This window comes from Rhinatrema bivittatum, chromosome 8, assembly GCF_901001135.1.
Source record: "Rhinatrema bivittatum chromosome 8, aRhiBiv1.1, whole genome shotgun sequence".
In the NCBI taxonomy this organism is placed as follows: Eukaryota; Metazoa; Chordata; class Amphibia; order Gymnophiona; family Rhinatrematidae; genus Rhinatrema; species Rhinatrema bivittatum.
Genome location: NC_042622.1, coordinates 78,786,570 through 78,809,963, shown reverse-complemented (window position 1 = coordinate 78,809,963; position 23,394 = coordinate 78,786,570). Strand labels below are relative to the sequence as shown.

The following is a 23,394-nucleotide window of genomic DNA, read 5'->3' as shown; positions in this document are numbered from 1 at the left end:
ATGGAATTACCGAATGACGGTACATAAAACTAAAAAATAAATAAATAAATAAATAAAAACTTTCCAAGCACGGACATAGGCGAGCGAGGTAGATGGCTTACGGGCTCGCAGTAGAGTGGATATAACTTCTTCTTTGTATCCCTTCTTTCTTAGTCTCCGCCATTCAAAAGCCAGGCTGCTAGACAGAAGCGATCCACCTGGTCGAAAAATATGGGACCCTGCCACGAGAATGACTGGACCCCTGTGAAGTTCTATTCTTCTGAGAACCTTTCCCTCTAGGGGTCAAGGAGGAAACACGTACAGGAGGACATCGTGAGGCCAGGGAAGGACTAGTGCATCCACTCCTTCTGAGCAGTGCTCCCTCCAGCAGCTAAAGAATCTGGGAGCTTTGGCATTGCTCAAGGTAGCCATCAGGTCCAGGTGAGACGGACCCCACCTGAGGACGATCAGATCCATTGCTCCATCTGATAACTCCCACCCGCCAGGGTCAAGACGCTGACGGCTCAGGAAATCGGCTTGTACATTCTCCTTGCCCATTATATGGGAAGCTGCTAAGCTATCTAGGTGCCACTCCGCCCAGGCGAAGAGCTTGCTGGCTTCTAGGGCCACCAGACAATGCCTGGTGCCCCCCTATCGATTGATATAGACCACCGTGGTTGAGTTGTCCGAAAGCACTTGCACCGCTTTGCAGCGGATCAAAGGAAGAAAAACCTTGAGAGCCAGGCGAACCGCTCAGGCCTCCAGCCGATTGATGTGCCAGTGGGATTGGACTGGGGACCAGTATCCCTGTGTAGCCTGGGACTGACAGACTGCTCTGCTCCCGGAGAGGCTGGCATCCGTTGTGACTACGATCCACTGTGGGGTCTGTAGGGACATTCCCTTCAGGAGGTGCGCTAGCGATAGCCACCATTGTATGTCGGCAATGGTAGAGTCGGAGAGCGGGAGAGTCCTCTGAAACTGTTCCGACACTGGCTTTCAGCGGGATATCAAAGCTTTCTGTAATGGTCGCATATACGCAAAAGCCCAGGGAACCAGGTCGATAGTGGAAGCCATGGTCCCCAGGACCTGAAGGTAGTCCCATGCCGTGGGAAGCAGGAGTGAGAGAAGGTTGTGCACTTGGTCCATAAGTTTAAGCGCCCGAGTGTCCGGCAGGAACACCTTGCCAACCCGGGTATTGAAGCATGCCCCCAGAAATTCCAGGACCTGGGAGGGCTGAAGATTGCTCTTGGAAAAATTGACTACCCACCCGAGGGAGGTGAGGAGAGCAAGGACCCGGTCGACCGCTATTCTGCAGAGAGACTCCGACTTGGCCCACACGAGCCAATCGTCCAGGTAAGGATGGACTAGGACTCCCTCTCGACAGAGCGGCCGCCACCACCACCACCATGACCTTTGTAAAGGTGAGCGGCGCGGTGGCGAGGCCAAAGGGGAGAGCTCGGAACTGGAAGTGTTGGCCCAGAATGTTGAAGCAAAGGTACTTCTGATGCTCGCGTCGGATAGGGATGTGTAGGTAAGCCTCCGTCAAGTCGAGAGAGGCCAGATATTCACCCGAGCAAACTGCCGTTATCACCGCCCTCAGGGTTTCCATTCGAAAATGGGGTATCCGGAGGGCTCGGTCGACTCTCTTGAGGTCCAAGATTGGATGGAAGGAACTGTCCTTTTTTGGCATGACGAAGTAGATGGAATACTGGCCGGCGCCTTGTTCCTCCACCGGGACTGGGACTATGGCTCCTGGTCCCTGGAGCCTGGCAAGAGTCTGGCAGACGGCCGCCCACTTCCGGTGTCCGCAAGGGGAGACTAAATACAGATCCGGCAGGTCCCGAGCAAACTCTAATGAGTAACCTTTCTCTATCACCTCGAGGACTCACTGGTCCGAAGTGATTTTGACCCATTCCTCTAGAAACAGGGAGAGACGTCCACCTAAGTTTGCAATGGAGGAATGGACCAGCCGGATCTCATTGGGGGGAGGGCTTTGCGGTTGAGTGCTGTGTGTTGCCATCTCGGAAGGCACGGCGGCCCCAAAAGGAATGAGCCCAGGACTGGGACCTGGAAGTGGACCCCTCGGAAAGGAACCCCGCGCCCTGTTATACCTCCGCTGACCTCCGAAATGGGAACGTGTAGGGAAAAAGGACCTAGTCTTGTTTAGGGCGGTCCTCCGGCAGCTTATGGATCTTGTTCTCACCCAAAGATTTAATAAGCTGTTCTAGGTTCTCTCCAAAAAGCAACTTACCCTTCCAAAGGAAGTGTGTCCAACTGAGACTTGGAAGAAGAATCCGCCGACCAATTGCGCAGCCAGAGGAGACATCTGGCCGACACTGCTGAGACCATTGCTTTGGCCTGTATGCGGAGTAAGTCGTAGAGAGCATCCGCTCCATACACCACAGCGCCCTCCAGTCGTTCAGTCTGCTCTACCTCTGGGTGCTGAGCAATTGTTGGACCCACCTAAGACTTGCCCGCTACATGAGACTGCTGCAGATTGTCGCCCGTACTCCTAAGGCCAAGACTTCGAAGATACGCTTGAGATAAAATTCAAGTTTGCGGTCCTGGACATCTTTCAAAACTGTGGTTCCCACCACTGGAATAGCGGTGTGCTTGGTGACAGCGGATACGGAAGAATCCACCTTAGGAATTTTAAGCATTTCCAGGCAATCCTCGGGAAGAGGATAGAGCTTGTCCATAGCTCTACCCACTCGGAGCCCCGTCTTGGGAGCCTCCCATTCCCAAAGGAGCAGCAGCTTGTGCATAGGATGAAACAGAAAAGTGCGTGGAGGTGCCCTGAGTCCCACCAGAATCGGGTCCACGTGAGCTGGCATCGCGGCCGTAACCGTATCCTCCGGAGGGACTTCAATCCCCAGCTCCTGTAGGATGAAGGGAATGAGCGGCTCCAGCTCCTGTGAAATGGATAGAGAAAAAACCCCACAGGGTAAAGTAACAAGGTAAGTTAACCGCAGGGTGAGCTGCCTGCATCTGCTGGAGACAGACAAATACTGAAGGGCTGCAGGGTAGGCTCTGTCCTGATATAGGATACCCTCTTTTAGTTTTGGTCTGTCTCCATCTGCTGGACAGGAGGCTCAACCCACGGTCTGGACTGATCCGGGTACGTACAGGGAATGCATGTTGATGAGCCTATTAGTTAGTCCCGCGCGATACAGAAAGTAAAATATGCAGCCAAGCCGCACATTTTTCTCTAAAATTAACACCTACCCAAAGGCAGGAGTTAATTTTGTCCGGCACCAGGAAAGTGTACAGAATAGCAGAAAAAATGCTTTTCTGTAAACCCTCCGACTTAATATCATAGCGATATTAAGTTGGAGGCCCCAAAAATAAAAAAAAATCTTAAAAAAAAAAATTCTGCCAGCAGCCTGCGGGTTGGAAAACGGACGCTCAATTTTGCTGGCGTCCATTTTCCAAACCAGTAGCTGTCAGCGGGTTCGACCACCGACACCGGTAAAATTAAGCATCGGCTGTCAAACCATTGACAGCTGCCGCTTCTGCTAGGGTCGCGCTAGTGTCCCTAGCGCCTCCTTATTAGCGTGGGCCCTCATTTGCATAGTGAATCGCGCCCAGGAGAGTGGCCTGGGCACTCGCATCAGGAGAGTGGGCACTTGCCTCGGAGCGCCGGCTCTCCCGCGCACTTTACTGCATCGGCCCGTGTAAAAGCAGTTCAGGACTGCAAGTTCTGCACCACCTCCATCTGCAGGAGACAGAGAAATACTGAAGGGATGCAGGTGGCACACCAGGTTATGAGGGGGTGCTCTTCAAGTTTTTCTCTGTCTCCGTCTGCTGGAAGGGAGGCAAAACCCAGCAGTCTGGACTGATCCGAGTACGTTCAGGGAATCTATCTTCTTCCACAAATCCTCATATTTCAACTATACAGATGATCTATCCAAGAACTAATTTTCACTGTCAAGTAATTTATCCCATGCCAAACAAGCTTAAAAGGAAAACTATTCTTAATATATGACAAATGACAATCTGAAAGAGATCTTTAGCAATTCAGATTTTTCCATGTTTACCTTATACCCCGACACCTTACTTAACCTAATTCCACTATCAATGGAGGAAGAGATTTCTCAGGTTCTGCAATCATAAACAAGACATCTGCAAACATAAATAACTTATTATCCTTATCCCCCACCTTCATTCCCTAAATATTCTCTACCCCTCTGATTTTTGCAGCTAAGGGTTCTAAATATAGGGCAAAGATTAATGGGGAAAGGGGACATCCCTGTTGGGCTCCCCGTTCTATCAAGAAGTCTTGTGAATAATCCCCATTCACCTTGATACAGGCGCTAGGTGCAGTATATCATTTTCTAATCCGACTAGAAAAATTTCCTCCCAACCCCAACTTTTCCAGCACTGCAAATAAATATTCCCAGTGAATCATATCAAATGCCTTTTCGGCATCCAGTGTTAACAATACCAATGGGATCTTCCTATGATGAGTCCACCATACTAAATTTATTACCCTCCGAACATTGTCAGACACTAGCCTCCCTAGAACAAACCCTGCTTGATCTGGATGAATCAACTCTGGAGCTATATTTCCCAACCTTTTAGCTAAGATTTTAGCTAGTATTTTTAGATCTAAATTGATAAGAGATATAAGTCTATTATTCCTGCTCTATTATAATCTTCAACTATATTATTTAGCAATAATGAATTAAACATAGCAGCCAGGTATGTAGCAATAACCAGATTCATCAACCAATAAAACCCAACCGAGAATCCATCTGTTCCCGGTGCTTTCCCTTTTTTTAGTTCTTTGATCACCTGTTTCACCTCAAAAACTCTCTATTTAACCTCTTCTGCTGTTCATCTAAAGCCTGTAGAAGAGAAATACCATCCAAATAAATCGACTATATCTACGTTCTTGATACCTGTTTAGAATAAAGTTCTTGATTCTGGAAGAAACTAGTACAAATACCATCATTCTCTAATATTTTTCCCATTCTATCCTTAATCTTTAGAATCTGGTTTTGCACTGATTTTTCTTTTAAGTTCTTAGCCAAGACTGACTAGCTTTGTTATCCCCTATTCTTGATGAATTTTAAATGAAAAATATCTCCCATATCCAATTTGTGTAACTTGGCCCTTAATGCTTCCAATTTAGATCCAATATGCACGGAAACCTGTTGCTTATGCTATAATTCCATTCTGCCTATGTTTTGCAACAAATTAAGCGTATTTTATTCTCTCTGCCTTTTCACATGCACAATGCTTGCTATTATCTTCCCCCTAGCTACTTTCAAACAATCCCAAAGTGTAACTGCTGATACTTCCCCATTATCATTATCCAGCAAATATTCCTGCAGCTCAGTGTGTAATTGCCCACAAAAATCCTGGTCATCTAATAAACTCATTAAGCTTCCAAAATCTCCTCTCTGACTTTCCTCCTACCCCCGTCAAAGAGATCCAAACCAGGGTGTGATCGGACCAAATGATCTGGCCAATCTCTGCCCCCACCGTTTGAGACACCAAGGACTTGTCTAACAGAAAATATTCAATCCTTGAATATACTTTGTATGCACTGGAGAAAAAAGTGTAATTTTGCTCCATAGGATGTGACATCCACCAAATAGCTATCAACCCCCACTCCACCATCAGTAATTTTAAAATTTTCTATGAGAATTCGTTGATACATTGCCCCCGCCATAATTATCCAGACACAGGTACCTTGTCAAACTGAAATTCCCCTAATAATGTCCCTCTGCCCAATTCAAAAGAGCTTTAATTGAATCTGTCCCCACCTCCCGGTGCTGAATTTAGTGCATAAATATTCAATAGAGTATACATTTCCATATGCAATCTCAATTTTATTTTATTTATTTATTTATTTATTTATAACTTTTATATACCGGCATTCGTAAAAAAAACATCATGTCGGTTTACAGACAACTGAGAAAGGAAATTACAATGATAGATGGAGGAAGGATAGGAAGTTAAAAGGTGACAACTTTACTGTAGAGCCAACGGGCGCCACAGTTATTAAATGAGATTACATGTGGTTAACCAGGTTGGACATAAATTAATTATATACAAGAGGCGACAGAGTGGGGGGTAGCGCGGGGTGGGGGATGAAGCGCATAGGGGAGGCGGGGTGGGGTAGGAACTGTACAAGGGGGCAGGTGGTGGCGATGGGAAGGAGAGGTGGTGACTGAATATCAGGAAGCCATAAAATGGATGGGGTGGTGAGGGAGGGAGGGTGTGTAGGGGGGCGGGGGGACACTGTACTAGGGAGAGGGAAATAATGAGTGTTGAGGAGAAGTCAAATGCTAGGGTTGAGAGGCGTTGGGATAGGCCTGTTTAAATAACCAGGTCTTGATTCCTTTTTTGAATTGATTAAGTGAAGGTTCTAGTCGGAGCTCGGTGGGGAGGGAGTTCCAAAGGGTGGGGCCGGCGATGGAGAAGGCTCTCGCTCTGGTGTTTGTGAGGTGAGCAATTTTGAGTGAAGGGGTGTGGAGGGTGCCCGCAAGGGAGTTTCTGGTAGGACGGTTGGCCTGGTGGAAGTGTGGCATATCTTCGATCCAGGGGGAGTTATTTTTATATAGCGTGTTATGTATGATAGTAAGTGTTTTGTATTGAGAGCGATAGGTGATTGGTAGCCAGTGGAGGTTTTGTAATATGGGAGTAATATGATCAGTCTTTCTTGAGTTTGTAAGGATGCGAGCCATGGCATTTTGTAAGATTTGGAGGGGTTTGATTGTGGAAGCTGGAAGGCCTATTAGCAGTGAGTTGCAATAGTCAAGTTTTGATAGTATAGTGGTTTGCATAATGGTACGGAAGTCATGTGCGTGGAGGAGAGGATTAAGTTTTTTGAGGGTTTGGAGTTTATAGAAGCCCCCTTTTAGGAGTGATTTGATGTGGGATTTGAAGCTAAGTTGTGTATCTAAGAGAACTCCTAGATCTCTGACAGTGGACGGAGGTGTGAGATTTTGTGAAGTGTTCTGTTGCAGTTGGTGAATGGATAAGCTGGGTTGATTAGTAATAATTAGGATTTCAGTTTTTGAAGTATTGAGTGCAAGGTGTAGGTTGGAAAGGAGGGCGTTGATAGATGTGAGGCATGTCTCCCAGAAGTGCAGGGTTTCGTTGAGGGAGTTTTGGATGGGGATAAGTATTTGTACGTCGTCAGCGTACAAGAAGAATTTTAGTCCCAGTTTGGATAATAAGTGGCAAAGAGGGAGAAGGTAGATGTTAAAGAGGGTGGAGGAAAGGGAGGAGCCCTGGGGTACGCCTTGTGAAAGAGGAATGTGTGTGGATTCGGATTTATCAAGTTTGACTAAGTACTTTCTGTGGTCAAGGTAGGAGGAGAACCATGATAGGGCTGTGTTAGAGATGCCTATCTCTGCTAAGCGTGATATTAAGATTTTGTGGTTCACCGTATCAAAAGCTGCTGAGATATCTAAGAGAGCTAGAATGTATGATTGGCCGTGGTCCATGCCTTTTAGGATGGTGTCTGTTATTGCAAGTAGGAGCTTTTCCGTGCTTCGGTTTTTGCGAAAGCCGTACTGGGCGGGGTGGAGGATATTGTTATCTTCTAGGAAGTCGGTAAGTTGTGTGTTGACCACTTTCTCCAGAATTTTAGAAATAAGAGGTAGGTTGGAGATGGGCCTGTAGTTTGCTGGATCATTTTGGTCGAGGGTGGGCTTTTTTAGTAGGGGCTTTACGATGGCGAGTTTAAGCGGGTCGGGAACCGTCCCGAAGGTAAGGGAGCAGTTTATGATATCCGCTAACGGTCTTGCTATGACGGAAGGGATAGTGAGGAGGAGTTTAGATGGGATGTTGTCGGCGATGTGGGTGGCTAGCCGCATCTTTTTTAGGATGGCGTTGACTTCCATCGTAGTGGTGAGATCAAGGGATGTGAGGTTAATGTTGTTGGTGGTGGGTGGGAGGTCGATGTGAGTGGGTTTGGGGGGGAGACGATTGAGAATGTTGGTGATTTTGTTTTTAAAGTGATCTGCTAGTTTATTGCATTTCTCTATGCTATTATCTTCCTGGGGGGAAGGAGTGGTGGACTTTGTGAGTTCTGCTACATAGGAGAATAGGGCGGTGGGGTTGAATTTGTAGCTGTGAATTTTTGCTGCATAGAAGTCACGTTTGGCGTGGAGTGTTGCTTGTCGGTATAGGTGTAGGGTGTGTTTGTAGGCTACTTTGAGTGTGGGGGTGGCTTGTTTTCGCCAGGAGCGTTCTTTGGCTCTAAGGTCTTGTTTTAATTTTTTGAGTTCACAGGTGTACCATGGTTTTCTTTCTGTTTGGTTGGGGTTTATTACTTTGTGGATGGTGGGGCAGATGTTGTTGGCTATGTCAGCAGTAAGCTTATCCCATGACAGGAGAGCATTATCTGGGTTGGTGAGGTCGAGGTTTTCACTTACGTTATTGAAGGCTTGGGAGAGTTCTTCTGAGGAGCATGGTCTATGGTAGGAAATTGTCTTTTTGTGTGATTTGGTGTTGGAGGCATTTATGTTGGTGTTGATGTTGAGCTGGGCGTTGATGAGGCAATGGTCGGACCAGGGGATGGGCGTGGTGATTGGTGCATGGGGTGTAGAGAAGCTAGTATTAGCAAAAAGGAGGTCGAGTGTGTGCCCAGCTTTGTGCGTGGGATTGGTGATGAGCTGTTTAAAGCCCAGGGCTTTGAGAGAGACAAGTAGGGTTTCGCAGGATGTGGTGAGGGGGTGGATGTCTACGTGGAGGTTGAAATCTCCGAGTATTACTGCTGGGGTGTCTGGCTTTATATTGTTAGTAATGTATTCAATGAGGGGGGACGGGTCCTGTTCCAGAATGCCGGGGGGGGGCGTAGATGAGGCAGACCTGCAGGGTTTTAGATTTAAAGAGCCCAATCTCGAGTCTTGGGGGGGAGGGGGAGTTGGTCTGTAGTTTGAGGTGCAGGTATTTCTTGGCGGCAAGGAGAATGCCACCTCCTCTTTTATTTTTGGGCCTAGGGATGGAGAAGATGTCGTATGTCTGTGTTGGGAGTTGGTTGATGAAGACCTGGTCTGAGTTCTTTAGCCATGATTCAGTAATGGCACAGATATCAGGGCTGGTGTCTGTGAGTAGGTCTTGTAGGATTGGTGCTTTCTTTATGATTGATTGGGCGTTGCAGAGGGTGATGGCTAGGGTGGCCAGACCCAATAGTTGTGTGAGGGGTGTGATCATGATGGGCACTAGTGATACACGTGATACTAGTGATACACGTTCCCTCAGTATGACTAATTATAGACTGTACATCTGCCATGATATTTTTTTTAAAAAGTATTGTCACCACACAATATTTATTTTTCACTGTAGCAAAAGCATAATATTGCTGGGGAAAATGATTTTTTCTTCAAATGCATTTCTTGGCAGAATAAAATATCTATACCCCTTTGTAAAGTTTCTTTCAACAATAATTTCCATTTAGCATAAATATCCAACCCTTTCACATTTAAGGTCAAAATTTTTATTGCCCCCATTTGTGATTCCAAGAACCCCCCTCTCCCATTCCTGTTTCCACTTTCCACATTTTATATAATTGGAGTAACCTTAACTGGTAAACCCTTTATCCCAAACCATCCTATTTGCCATACCAGATCCACCTTTTTCCCCATCCGGTATCCAATTCTTGTGACCCCCCCCCCCCCCCCCCCCCCCCCATACACACCTTCCCCTTCCTTCCACCCAATCACCCCCACCACCCTCACCTTTGCCACCATCCTGGCTCTTTGAAGAAGGACATTGGGGGATATCACCCCTGCCATCAAACTACCAAGCCAGATCCCCAACATTAGCATATTAATTGGAAGAAAACTCAACTGCCAATTAAGCACTATATTTAACCAAATATGTAGCAACCAGTTAATCTAAATAAATCAATATTAATTCTGTCTGAAAGAACCATCCACACATCTCATGCTGCCATTCACATCTTCTCAATGATCTGTACAGCCTCCTCCCTCAGCACATCTCAAGTGCTGCGTCCCTCGAGGATGATGAGCCACCAGATGGTCTACGGATATGCTTTTCTCCTGAGTTTACTCTCTGTCATCAGATAGAGCTCTCCTTGTTATACAGTAGGGAAGTAGAGCCAGAACTTGTATCAGCCTGCTTTAACAGACCAGCTGCTTGAAGAATCTTATCCACTTCTTCAAACTTCTTAACCCGGGAGGTCACCCTATTGATCGAGAATTGTAATCCAAAAGAAAAAAGCCATTCATATCTGTGATTCTCTCTCCGAAGAGCTTAAAGTATTTCTCTGAAGTCCCTTCTCCTTTTAATCATCACTGGGGAAAGATCCTGGAAGATTTCCACTTTATGCTCCCTCCACTGTATCTCTCTAATTTTTCTCACCTGATTCAGGATTTTCTCCTTTACTGAATACTTGTGAAAACATACCACAATATCCTTGTCCATATCACCCTTTGACTTTACTAAGGCATGATAAGCTCGTTCCAATTCAATTTTAGGTATCCCCTTTGCCTCCTCATCCTGCCCCAGGATTACCATACATAAGCTAGTTGCAAGCTGCAAGCAGTCCAGAAATGCCGAGCCTTCAGGGACACCCCTTATATATAGAGGTTTCCCTCTCCAGGATCTGTTTTCAAGATCTTAGATCCAATCTTTAAGGACAGAATTACCCTCCTTCAGGGCCTGCACTGCTTTTTGATTTTGCTCCCATGTGGCCAACTGTTCCTCTAGTCTATTTTCATTTTTGTCAACCCGTCTCCCAGATCAGCACACTCCTTTCGCAATTCACTGCCACATTCAGCAGTTCTTTTTTTGAGCAATCCCATGTCCTGACACAACTCTCCAAACCAACTCTGGAAGTCAATTGTAGTAAGCGACTCTAAACCAGTCTTTCCTGCCAGGCCCGGTCTCATTGTGCCATCACGCTGCCTACCTTGTCAGCGCCATCTTCTTTACACTCATCACCTGACATGCCTTCCTCCCTCCGAGATAAACCAGCAGCATAGGAAAAAATGTTTCAAATCTACTGATTTCTTCCAAACTGACAAGCCACTCATTTTCACAGCCCAGTGCTGTAACTAGTTGAGGATTCAAAACATTTGGGATTGAGAGAACAGCCCTTAGGCAGCCATCACTACAGGTGATGTCACTTCCTCCACTAGACATTTTTGAAACCAGAGTAGGTTGATAGCTCTGTTCAATACACTAAGCCTCAAAAATCTTTCACACGCTTACATAAGCCAAGGATGTGATGGCCATCTGGCCTGCAGTAAGGTGGCAATGACATTTTCAGAATACCTCTTCCATCTCAAGCATTTCCTCTCAAAAGCCAAGCCGTGAGGCAGAAGCAATCCATCTGATCTGAAAATATGGGATCCTGGCACAACAATCTTGCAAAGTGACTGAATCGTAAAGGATCGTCCACCGCAAAGTTTACTAGATCTGCGAACCATGGTCGATGTGGTCACTCCGAAGCCATGAAAATCACTTCACCTGGGTGTCTCTCTATGTGTCATAGCACCTTATCCACCAATGGCTATGGGAGAAAGATGTAAAGAAGAATTTCTGGTGGCCAAGGTAGCACCAGAGCATCTATTTCTTCTGCTCCATATTCTCACCTGCAACTGTAAAAGCATGCTGCCTTGGCATTTAGTCTCGGCACCATCAAGTCCATGCAAGGCGTTCCCCATCTGGCCCAAACAAGCAGCATTGCTTCCTCTGACAGCAACCATTCTCTGGGGGTCCGACTTTTGCCTGCAGAGAAAATCCACCTGCACATTGTCTACTCCAGCTATCTGAGAAGCTGCCAGAACTGTCAGGTGCTGCTCTGCCCAGTGAACCAACAACTGAGCCTCCTAAGAAACCATCAGACTTTTGGTCCCTCCCCGTCGGTTGATATAAGCTATCATTGTTTGCATTGTCCAATAGAACTTGTACTGGCTGTCCTTATAACTGTGGCAGAAAGGAAAGCAAGGCTAAGCGCACCACTCTCTTCTCTAACCAATTGATAGAACATGATGCCTCCACCTTCGACTGTTGTACTTTGGGCATTGAAGCGTGGGCCCTTGGTCGCTGTAAGAAATGACACCTCCCACAGGGCAGAGCCCTGTGGGGACTTGCAGCGATAGGCCAGCTCAAGGCAGAGATAGACACAGAGATATAGCTTTATCGTACTGCAACATAGATGGTAACCCGAGGAACGGTTGATGATTCCAGCTAGGAGAGGAGACACCAGATGGCAATGTTCCATCTGTAGGTTGCAGGGTGGAAAGGCAGTTCCACAGTCTCTCTAGGCCCGCAGTGTGGGGTAGACTGATGATCTATGGAGAGAGAGTTGAGACAATGCAAAGACAGAACTGGAGCGGCAGTACTCACTCTGATGCTGGTAGTTGTAGTAGGAGAGCTCCAAGGAGCAAAGGTCTCGGACGAACAAGGCCCCTGAGGAGCAGGAACCGTAGGCGTCCTGGTAATAGGTAGGCAACCCCGAAGGGTAGATAGGAGCAAGGCAAGGCCCCCGAGGAGCAGGTATCTTAGGCGTCCTTGTTGGTAGCAGATAACCCCAGAGGGTAAGAGGAGCGAGGCAAGGCCCCTGAGGAGCGGGTACCTTAGGCGTCCTTGTTGGTAGCAGATAACCCCAGAGGGTAAAGCGGAGCAAGGCAAGGCCCCCATGGAGCGGGTACCTAAGACGTCCTGGAATGAACGTATGCAGAGCAGGAGCGTCTGGTAACGTGGAGAGATCAGCATGGAGGAATCCTTGCAAATTCGTAGCTGGAATAGTGAAATGGGTTTAAATATCCTGAGCCTGTGACATCATGCGGTGGGGTCGCCCCCCCAGGTTCCCGCCATGACGCACATAAAGGATGGGGCTGCGCACGCGTGCGTGCCCTAGGTGACTCCTGGGAAAAGATGGCGAATGGAACACCCATGCCGGACCAAGAATGCTGGAGGGTTCAGTGTGGCGAAGCGAAGGCAGCCATCTTACCAAAATGGACTTAGGCAGAAAAAAGATGAGCAACAGAGGGCGCAGCTGTCTGCGACCGACGGGCGCAACATCAACCATTGACCCTGAGCTCTCTGTCCCTTAACATACTGCTCCCCAACTGGATTGGCTGGCATTGATGATCACTATCACACAATCTGGGATTTCCAACTCCATCCCATGTTCCAGAATGACCTGACAAAGCCACCACAAAATGCTGGACCTGGACTCCCTCCTGAGGGGAAGAGGAATTTGACACTCTTCCGATAATGGGCTCCAACGGGAGAGGTGCGTTCTTTGAAAGGGCCGTATATGTGCAAACTCACAGGGAACTAGTTCTAGCATCAATGCTGTAGACCCGCAGGCCCTGCAAAGAATCCCAAATTCTGGGCAATTTGAGTGCCAACAGGTGGCAAACCTGAACCTACAACTTCATCAGCCTGTCATCTGTGAGAAACACCTTGCCAATCCGGGTGTCGAATAGAGCCCCTAGATACTCCAAGGATGAAGATGGCATTAGATGGCTCTTCACTAGGTTCACATTCCAGCCCAGAGCCCTCAACCTCATTGTACTGTCAGCTGACAGAGCTCCACCAACTTTGCATGAATAAGGCCAGTCATCCAGATATGGGTATATCAGCATTCCTTCCTTCCAAAGGGCTGCCACCACCACCATCACTTTGGTGAACGTACGTGGCACTGTAGCCAAACCAAAAGGAAGAGCGCAAAACTGAAAATGGTCTCCCAGAATCACAAACCTCAGGAACATCTGGTGCTCCTGCCCGATTAGGCTTTGCAGGTATGCCTCTGAAAGGAAAATTGGTTCTTACCTGCTAATTTTCGTTCCTGTAGTACCACGGATCAGTCCAGGACAGCTGGGTTTTGCCTCCCCACCAGCAGATGGAGACAGAACAAGACTTTGCGGACTCTGTCCTATACCCCTGAGGTGCCACCTAGTGTCTGCCAATATTATTCAGTCCCCAAGCAGAAATAAAGATATAAAAACCAGAACTGCCAACTAGAAAAAACTACCTTCCCCCCGAAGAGCACAGGATATGAAACACTGCAAAAACCGCATGAATCAAACAAAACATGCCGAAACGGAGCCCTAAAGAGGGACAGTCAATAAAACTTGCAGAGAGGTTGACCAGCCACCAGCCGAGCGGACTCTCCATCTTTTCCCCGGGCGGGCGCCTGGACTGATCCGTGGTACTACAGGAACGAAAATTAGCAGGTAAGAACCAATTTTCCTTTCCCTGTATGTACCCGGATCAGTCCGGGACAGCTGGGATGTACCAAAGATTTCTCAACCAGAGTGGGACTGAGAGAGTCCCGCTCGGAGCACACTGGCCCCAAAAGAACCGGGCTCTGGAGCCCGGACATCAAGCCAATAATGCCTTGCAAAAGTATGCGGAGACTGCCAGGTAGCCGCCTTACAAATTTCCTGTGGCGACACCTGCTGACACTCCGCCCAAGAAGTCGACTGCGAGCGAGTGGAATGAGCCTTAAGTCCAGTCAGAATCGGACGACCCTGGACCAGGTAAGCCGAGGCTATCGCCTCTTTCAACCATCGGGCAATCGTGGACTTAGAAGCTTTCTGCCCTTTTCTGGGCCCACTCCACAGTACGAAAAGGTGATCAGAGAGTCTAAAACCGTTCGTCACCTCCAAGTAGCGCAATAGAACCCTCTTAACGTCCAACTTCTGAAACTCTTTAGACTCTGGAGAAGAAGAGTCCACCCCCGCGAAGGAAGGGAGTTCCACGGACTGGTTCAAATGAAAGGAGGATACCACCTTCGGGAGAAAGGAAGGAACGGTTCTCAAGGAGACTCCTGCCTCGGAAAACCTCAAGAAAGGCTCCCTGCACGATAAAGCCTGCAGCTCAGATACCCGCCTGGCGGAAGAAACTGCCACCAGAAAAACCACCTTCAAAGTCAGATCTTTCAAGGTCGCACGTTGCAAGGGCTCAAAAGGAGCAGAACAAAGTGCTCTGAGCACCAAGTTCAACCTCCACGATGGGCAAGGACTCTGGACCGGAGGAATAAGATGCTTTGCACCTCGTAAGAAACAAACCACGTCCGGGTGAGAGGCTAGCCCAATCCCCTGCACCTTCCATCAAAAACTGCCCAGAGCCGCCACCTGCACCCGCAGCGAATTGAATGCCAAACCCTTGGCTAAGTCTGCCTGTAAGAAATCCAGAACTTCCAGAATAGACACCCTGGCGGGCTGCACATGGTGGTCGATACACCAGGACTCAAACGCTCCCCAAACTCTAACATACACCAAAGAAGTAGAAGTTTTATGGGAATGTAAAAGCGTGGCCACCACCGCATCCGAGTAACCCTTACTCCTCAACCGGCGCCTTTCATAAGCCATGCCGCTAGACAAAAGTGATCTGCCTCTGTGAAACAGACGGGCCCCTGCCGCAACAGCGTGGGAGATGGACGAAACCTTAGTGGACCGTCCACCACCAGATTCAGAAGATCCGCAAACCATGGGCGCTTCGGCCACTCCGGCGCCACGAGAATCACTCTTCCGACTTTGCTCGAACTAGCCAATCGTCCAGGTAGGGATGGACCAGCACCCCCTCCCGGCGCAAGGCGGCCGCAACTACCACCATCACCTTGGTGAATACCCTGGGTGCCATCGCAAGACCGAACGGGAGGGCGCAGAACTGAAAGTGGCGCCACAGGACGGCAAACCGCAGATACCTCTGATGATCCGTATGGATGGGGATGTGGAAGTACACCTCCGTCAGGTCCAGTGAAGCCAAGAACTCCCCCTTGTGCACAGACGCTATGACCGAGCGAAGCGTTTCCATCCGAAAACGGGGCACCTTCAGAGCGTGATTTACCCACTTCAAATCGAGGATAGGACGAAAGGATCCGTCCTTTTTTGGTACCACAAAGTAGATGGAGTAGCGCCCACGACTTAGCTGCTCTGCGGGCACTGGAACTATGGCCCCTAGATCTTGCAGGCGTTGCAGGGTGACTTGCACCGCCCTGCGCTTTTGGCTGTACGCGCAAGGGGACATTATGTAATGGTCCTTGACCAGCCAAGAAAAATCTAAGGCGTAGCCGTGCTCTATTATGCCGAGGACCCATTGATCGGAACGGAAGGGTGGGCCAGCCTCACTTCATTGTGCAGTCTTGGAGCCCCTATGAGACTGGGGGGCACCGTCCCTGGCTGGGCGACGGCCCCGAAAGGACTAGTTCTAAGAAGCCTGGCGGGGCGTGTTCTGATGAACAGACGACCCGGTGGACTGAGAAGACTGGAAACGATTCCCCCGGTATCGATTTCGCGGAGGAAAGGAACTTTTGGACCAGGGTTTATCCTCCAGCAACCTGTGGACCTTATTCTCACCCAGAAACTTAATCATATCTTCTAACTGTTGACCGAAAAGGAGCTTCCCCTTGAATGGCAAGGAACTCAGCTGCGCTTTAGAAGACATATCCGCTACCCAGTGCCTGAGCCATAGGAGCCTGTGGGCGGACACCGCTGAAACCATCGTCCGAGCAGACATCCTCAAGAGATCACACAGGGCATCTGCGCTGTACGCCACTGTCGCTTCCAGCCAACTAGCTCAAACCGCTGCCGCGCCAGACAGGTCTGACTCAGCCTGCCAATCCTGAACCCAGCGGAGACAAGCCCTCTGGGCAAAGCTGCTACACATAGCTGCCCGGATCCCGAGGGCCGACACTTCAAAGATCTTCTTAAGCTGCAGTCCGACCTTCAAACCCAGATCTGGATTGTCCCATTCTTTGAATAACAAGTCTGTGACCGGACCAATGAAAAGGAAAGGAGCGTGCCGGACCTCGGAGACCCACCATGACGGGGTCCATAGTTCTAACCCTAGAATCCTCAGGCGGGACTTCAATAGCGAGCTCCTCCAGAATGACTGGTATCAGCGGCCCCAGCTCATCCCTTCGAAACAGGCGCACCACCTTGGGATCATCGCCTTCCACCGCCAGGACAGCCCCCGGTTTGGACGGCTGAGGGTGAAAATCCGGATCCTCCTCCTGCCCGTCGCCTCGAGCTAATGGGAGCGCTGGATCGTCCTCCGATGAGTCCGTCTGAGAAGACTCCATCAGCTGGGACCGAGACCAGAGAGGGCGCTTCGCTTTGGGGGCATCCGCGCCCCCCGACTGCCTGGAGCGTTTCTGCGAAGACGACTCCCAGGGCAACTTGGAGCGCGACCCTCTTCTCGACTTGCGAGCCTTGAAGAACTTGCGCAGCATGTCAACAAATTGGCAGGAGAACGAGGAAGAAGAACCCTCGGACTCCGGATCCTCCTCGTCCGAGAAAACTCTGGCGTGGACTGCCAAAACTGCGCCCCCACCAGAAGCAGCCGGCCTCGGGGAGAGCGGAGGAGAGGACCCCTCCTTCCCAGCACCTCCAGCGCTGCTCTTTCCTGGTCCTGGAAAGTTTTTAATAAAGCCTCCAATCCAGCACTCAGCTGGAAAGGAGCAGAGTCCTTCTCCCCCCGATCGGGCCTCCCAACGTGGTCTGGAGCCTTCCCCAGGCTCCCTGACATGTAAATCCTGCGAGGGGCCCTCCCCCCCAGAGAGACAGGCCGTACAAACTCCTCCTGCGTGGGAAATCCGCGCGTGCGGACTGCCACAGGCAGAGCAGGCCGCACCACGCGGCATATCCCCAGGCTCGATTTTTGGCTGCCCAAAAAAAGAACCGCGGCGATCAGAGTAAATTCCTGGTCCCAAAATAGCGACGAAAATGGAGCGAGCACCCGGTCGGAAGGTCCTTTAACCCCAAGGCAAATTTCCAAAAAGATTTACAAATTTTTGAAATTTTCTTTTTATCTGGAAGAAGTCAGGCTGGCTGAGGGTGAGAGAGCCGAGACCCCCGACATCACCCTGGGCCACGGCAGATGTAGGCTCCCTAACCCTCTGCTTTGCAGCCTCGAGTACTAGGGAGGATGGTCCCACCAGGACCTGACAACCCCCTGGGAGGCTAGGCGCTGCCTTCGCTACGTGCCTTCTCTTTCAAACTTTTTTTTTTTTTTTTTTAATTTAAAGGAACCCTACCAAGTTCCCCAAAAAAACCAAAAACCAGTACTAAGCTATACAAAGTAGAACCAAACTACCCCAAACTTAGCACCTCCACCATCTGCTGGAGACAGGAGAATACTGGCAGACACTAGGTGGCACCTCAGGGGTATAGGACAGAGTCCGCAAAGTCTTGTTCTGTCTCCATCTGCTGGTGGGGAGGCAAAACCCAGCTGTCCTGGACTGATCCGGGTACGTACAGGGAAAGTCAATATACAAAAACATATAGGGGTTTCACCACAGGAAATTATAGTCATGAACAATATAACAAACTGCCTGTGTGTATATTTTTTCTATGAAAATTTCTTTAAACAAATTGTATCCAAATATCATTTAAAATTGTATAATACATACAAAATAGTATATATTATTCATATAAACTCATATGCTCCACATTCATACCAATACAAATTTATCACATATAAATATACATCACAAATATCAACATTTTTTTTTATTAAACACTCCCCTTTCAATTATTTATTTTAATGTATATATGTATCATCCACAGTGGTACCCTCCTTTCAACTTCTCTTCATTCTTTCGTGTTCTATTTCATTGTAAATACTTCAAACGTTTTCCTCTTCTTGGAAATGAAATGAAGTTGAAAAGAGGGTACCACTGTGGATGATACAAATATACATTAAAATAAATAATTGAAGGGGGAATGTTTAATAAAAAAAAATGTTGATATTTGTGATGTATATTTATATGTGATAAATTTGTATTGGTATGAATGTGGAGAGTGTATGAGTTTATATGAATAATATATACTATTTTGTATGTATTATACAATGTTAAATGATTTTTGGATACAATTTGTTTAAATAAATTTTCATAGAAAAAATATACACACAGGTAGTTTGTTATATTGTTCATGCCTCTGAAAGGTCTAGTGATGCCAGAAACTCTCCCTTGTGAACTGCCGCTATAACCAAATGCAGCGTCTCCATATGAATCTGCGGTTCCTTGCGGGCCGCATTGTCCTTCTTTAAATTCAAAAACAGTCGGACTGTCCGTTCCTTTTTTGGGACACAAAATAAATGGAATTCCAACCTTTTCCCTGTTCTTCCCGGGAAACTGGCACTATCGCTCCTAGCTGTCGCAAGCAGTCCACCATGTTTGATGCAAGGCTTCCAACACCAGGAAAGCAAATTCTAACATGTAGGCATCTTTTTTCACTTCAAAGACCTACTGGTCCATTGTAATTCTGGTCCACTCCTCGTAAAAGTGAGCTAATCACCCCTGACAGTCGGAAAAGAAGAGTGGACCGGCCTCATTTCATTGTGAAGATTAGTTCGCCCGTTTCCTTGACCAGAGTTATCTTGGATCCTGCCCGAGCTTTGCCTCTATACTGCCAATATCTTCTATGGTCTCTAAAACGCGAACGGGAGGGAAAGGATTCTTCCCCCCCCCCCCCCCCCCCCACGGCTTATCCTCCAGCAATTTATGCCCTTTGGACTCTCCCTGATGCTTCACCAGCTGTGCTAAATCCTCCTCACACAATAGCTTGCCTTTGAACGAGAGGGCCCCTAGCTGAGACTTTGACCAAACATCTGCAGACCAGTTTCTTAACCAAAGCAGTCACCTGGCCGAAACCATGAACATCTTAATTCTGGAGAACATCCTAATCAAGTCATACAAGGCATCCACCACATACGCTACTGCAGCCTCCAAGTGCTCTTCCTGTTTCATGGAGGATAATGAAAATGTCTCCTTCGCCTGCAACTGCTGAACCCAACGCAAACAAGCATTCTGCATAAAACTGCTGCATACCACAGCCCGGATACCCAAAGCAGAAACCTCAAAAATCCTAGAGTGAACTTCCAGCTTCCAGTCCTGCACATTTTTCAGTGTGGCGGACCCTGCCACTAGAATAGTGATTTTCTTGGTCACTGCTGAGACTGAAGCGTCCACCTTTGCAATGCTTGACTGTCTCCTTCAGTAACAGGTACAACTTTGCCATTGCCCTTCCAACTTTTGGACCGGTCTCAGGGATGTCGCACTCCTGTTCAAGTTGTGGAAGGGAGAAGCCTTAGCTGGACCTCTCAAGCGGTCCATGATAGTGCCTACTCATTCCTGGTCTGTCTCCTCCTGAAGAAGTTTGATGCCTAGCATTTTTAGCAAATGTGGAATCAAGGGCCACTATTCTTCCCTGCAAAACAGATTAGGATTGTCACCTTCAGTCATTGGCACCTCCAGATTTGGATCCGAAATATCCTGAGGGAACTCCGTTCCCAGAGACCCATCCAGTGGATCATCCTTGTCTTCGGAGTTCTCAGACTCCTCCAAGGGACTGCCTTGCTGTCCAGCCAAATTGAGCACCCTCTGAATGTTGTGTGATGCCTTTTTGCACCCGTAAATCAACTTGCAACTTTCCCTGGGTATGAGGTGCTTCTCTCTTGCTACCTTTCTAGCTAGATATGCTCTAAGAAGTAACAAAATTTGAGGAAAAGGCCTGAGAATCCTCCAAATCCTCCTGCATTAAGGCCTTCTCATCTTCAGATGCTTCCAGCTTCTCCGTGGACCTCTGCATGGCAGGCAATAAGGGAGAAGGTGAATCCCCTGACTCCCCAGGAGCCTCCTGTGCTGCTGCAACCACTCTCAAGTTAGTCACTGTTCCCACGCTGACAGGAAAAGGATCTGCAATGGCTCCCATCGACCTCAGTCTTTTATGTGCTGAATCTGAGTCTGTACTCTTACACGCCGAAACAGAGCCTGTACCATCCAAGCTGCCTTCTTCTCCAGAGGTGCAGCACAAGCAGAAATTTGCACAGTTAAGACAAGCGTGCGTATCCCAGTATGAGCAGCAGGCCTTGCCGAGCCATGTGTCCCACACGCACTGCCTCGTTACTTGCCGTGGCAGTCTTGTCAACACCAGGACCCCCAGATACCGCCGGCACTCACCTGCGCAAGGCGTGATCACAGATCACTCACAGAGCCAGCCAAAGTCGAGAACCTCTCTCCAAGCTGCAGAGCAGTTGCTGTTTCCCAAGGGAACTGGGCCACCAGCTAATCAAAACCCCCTCAGATGTGGGGATGAACCACCACTAAGAGTCACCAACCCCCTGCTCATCCACCTTAACCAGGGAGAATGGCCCCCACCAGGGACCTAATAACCCCCTAAGAGGAAGCTCCTGAAAGAAATCTCTCACCTTTTTTTTTTTTTTTTTTTAAACTCCAGACTGCAGGCTTTACACCTCTACCATCTGCTGGAGACAGAGAAATGCTGAAGGACTGGAGGTGGTACACTAGGTTAAGTTTGATGCTGTTGAATCTTATTTTCTAGTGCTAATCGACTTAACAGCCACCTGTGCCAACAGCTGATCAACATTGGCATCGACGGTTGTGTTCTCAGATGTTCTCCTCCTTTCTATCCAATAGAACATTCCAAGTCAAATTGGGCAATCACATTTCTGATATTTTCTATATAGATACAGGTGTCCCTCAAAACTCAGCCCTCTCGTCAACCCTTTTCATAGAAACATAGAAATGACGGCAGAAGACCACCAAACGGCCCATCCAGTCTGCCCAGCAAGCTTTCACACTTTTTTTTTCTCTCACATACTTATCTGTTTCTCTTGGCTCTTAGTAACCTTTTTTTATTCTATTTCCCTTCCACCCCTGCCATTAATGTAGAGAGCAGTGTTGGAACTGCATCTAAGTGAAATAGCTTAATTTAGTTAGGTGTATTAACCACCACAATAAGCAAGCTACACCCATGCTTATCTGTTTATTCAGACTATGTAATTCAGTCCTTGTTGATTGTTGTCTGAATATAGATCCACCTTTCTTCATACCCCCTGCCGTTGAAGCAGAGGGCTATGCTGGATATGCGTGAAGTGTCAAACTTCCTCCCCTGCTGTTGAAGCAGAGAGCTATGCTGGCTTTGCAATGAAAGTGAAATATCAGTCTTGCTCCCCTGCCGCTGAAGCAGAGAGCTATACTGGCTTTGCATTGAAAGTGAAATATCAGACTTGCTCCCCTGCCGTAGAAGCAGAGGGCTATGCTGGATATGCGTGAATTGTCAAAATTTCCTCCCCTGCCATTGAAGCAGAGGGCTATGCTGGATATGCGTGAATTGTCAAAATATCTATATGATATCTGTAAATATTGATACTATTATGTAACATAGTTATAGTTATAATTTACCTTGTTATGCTGTTAATGTTACAATGTGATATAGTTACATAGTAATGTAGTTACATTCTTCCTTGTTACAATGTAAAATAGGGCAGTCCCCGCCCTATTCTCTCAGTTTCCTGTAAACCGATGTGATATTTCGATCGAATGTCGGTATATAAAATAAATAAATAAATAAATAAATAAATAAATGATCCCACTGTATAAATTACTGGTGGAATTAGGAATTACCTTCTTCCTATATGCTGACGACATGCAATTTTACATTCCATTCTCCAAATTAATTGAAAATACAGTATCAACACTTTCAACATATATGAAAGCAATACAGCAGGAACTAATGCAACTTAAACTAACATTAAACCCCCAAAAACACTGAAATCATTTGGTTAAGCAAAACCTCTTCGATAGTAAAACCACAGACTCTAGACCTGGGTAATTTCCAAATTACTCCCTCAAATCAAGTCCGGGATCTAGGTATCCAGCTTGACGAGAACCTTATGATGAGAAAGCACATCAATAAATTAGTCACCTCATATTACATCTATTGAAACCTTTATTAACATTCGAGGACTTTTGAACTGTATTACAAACCCTAATTTTCTCACACCTAGACTACTGTAACACATTACTTGGTCTTCCACCATGTTAATTAAAACCATTACAATTATTACAAAATGCTGCAGCAAGACTATTGTTAGGAACCAGAAAATCTGATCACATTATATCCTCGCTAATCTCTCTGCACTAGCTGCCAGTGCAAGCACAAATATATTTTAAGGTTTTAATGCTAATATTCAAAATCATCAATTCCAGTAACACCGGTATGAAAGGTTTGACAATACAACCATACACACCTCAGTGAACACTAAGATCTCAAAATAAAGGACTACTGACTGTTCCCACAATATGGAGCACACACCTGATGCATCTGCTGGCAGGGATGAATAAACCCAGGAGTCTGGACTGACCTGGGTACGTACAGGGAATAAAGGACTGTTCCCACAATACGGAGCACACACCTGATACAAGTAAGAAATCGTGTGTTTTCCATAGCAGGTCCAAAGCTATGGAACTCCCTACCTGAGATGCTATGGTTAATACCAGACAGAAAAAGATTTAAATCTGAGCTAAAAACATGGCTATTCAAAAATGCATATAACCTAACTTAAAACATCTGAATATAGAAAGAAACAATAACAAGAAGGTCAAAAGATACTACGTGCTGTATGAAGAGAATGAAAGAATCGATAAAACATAATGACTAAAAT

General features: G+C 47.4%; 1 protein-coding gene across 1 annotated transcript in view; it reads right to left on the bottom strand.

Moving 5' to 3' along the window:
* ODF2 (outer dense fiber of sperm tails 2) overlaps nt 1-23,394 on the bottom strand; it is a 385,587-nt gene that overhangs the window by 85,628 nt on the left and 276,565 nt on the right. The window lies entirely within an intron of this gene.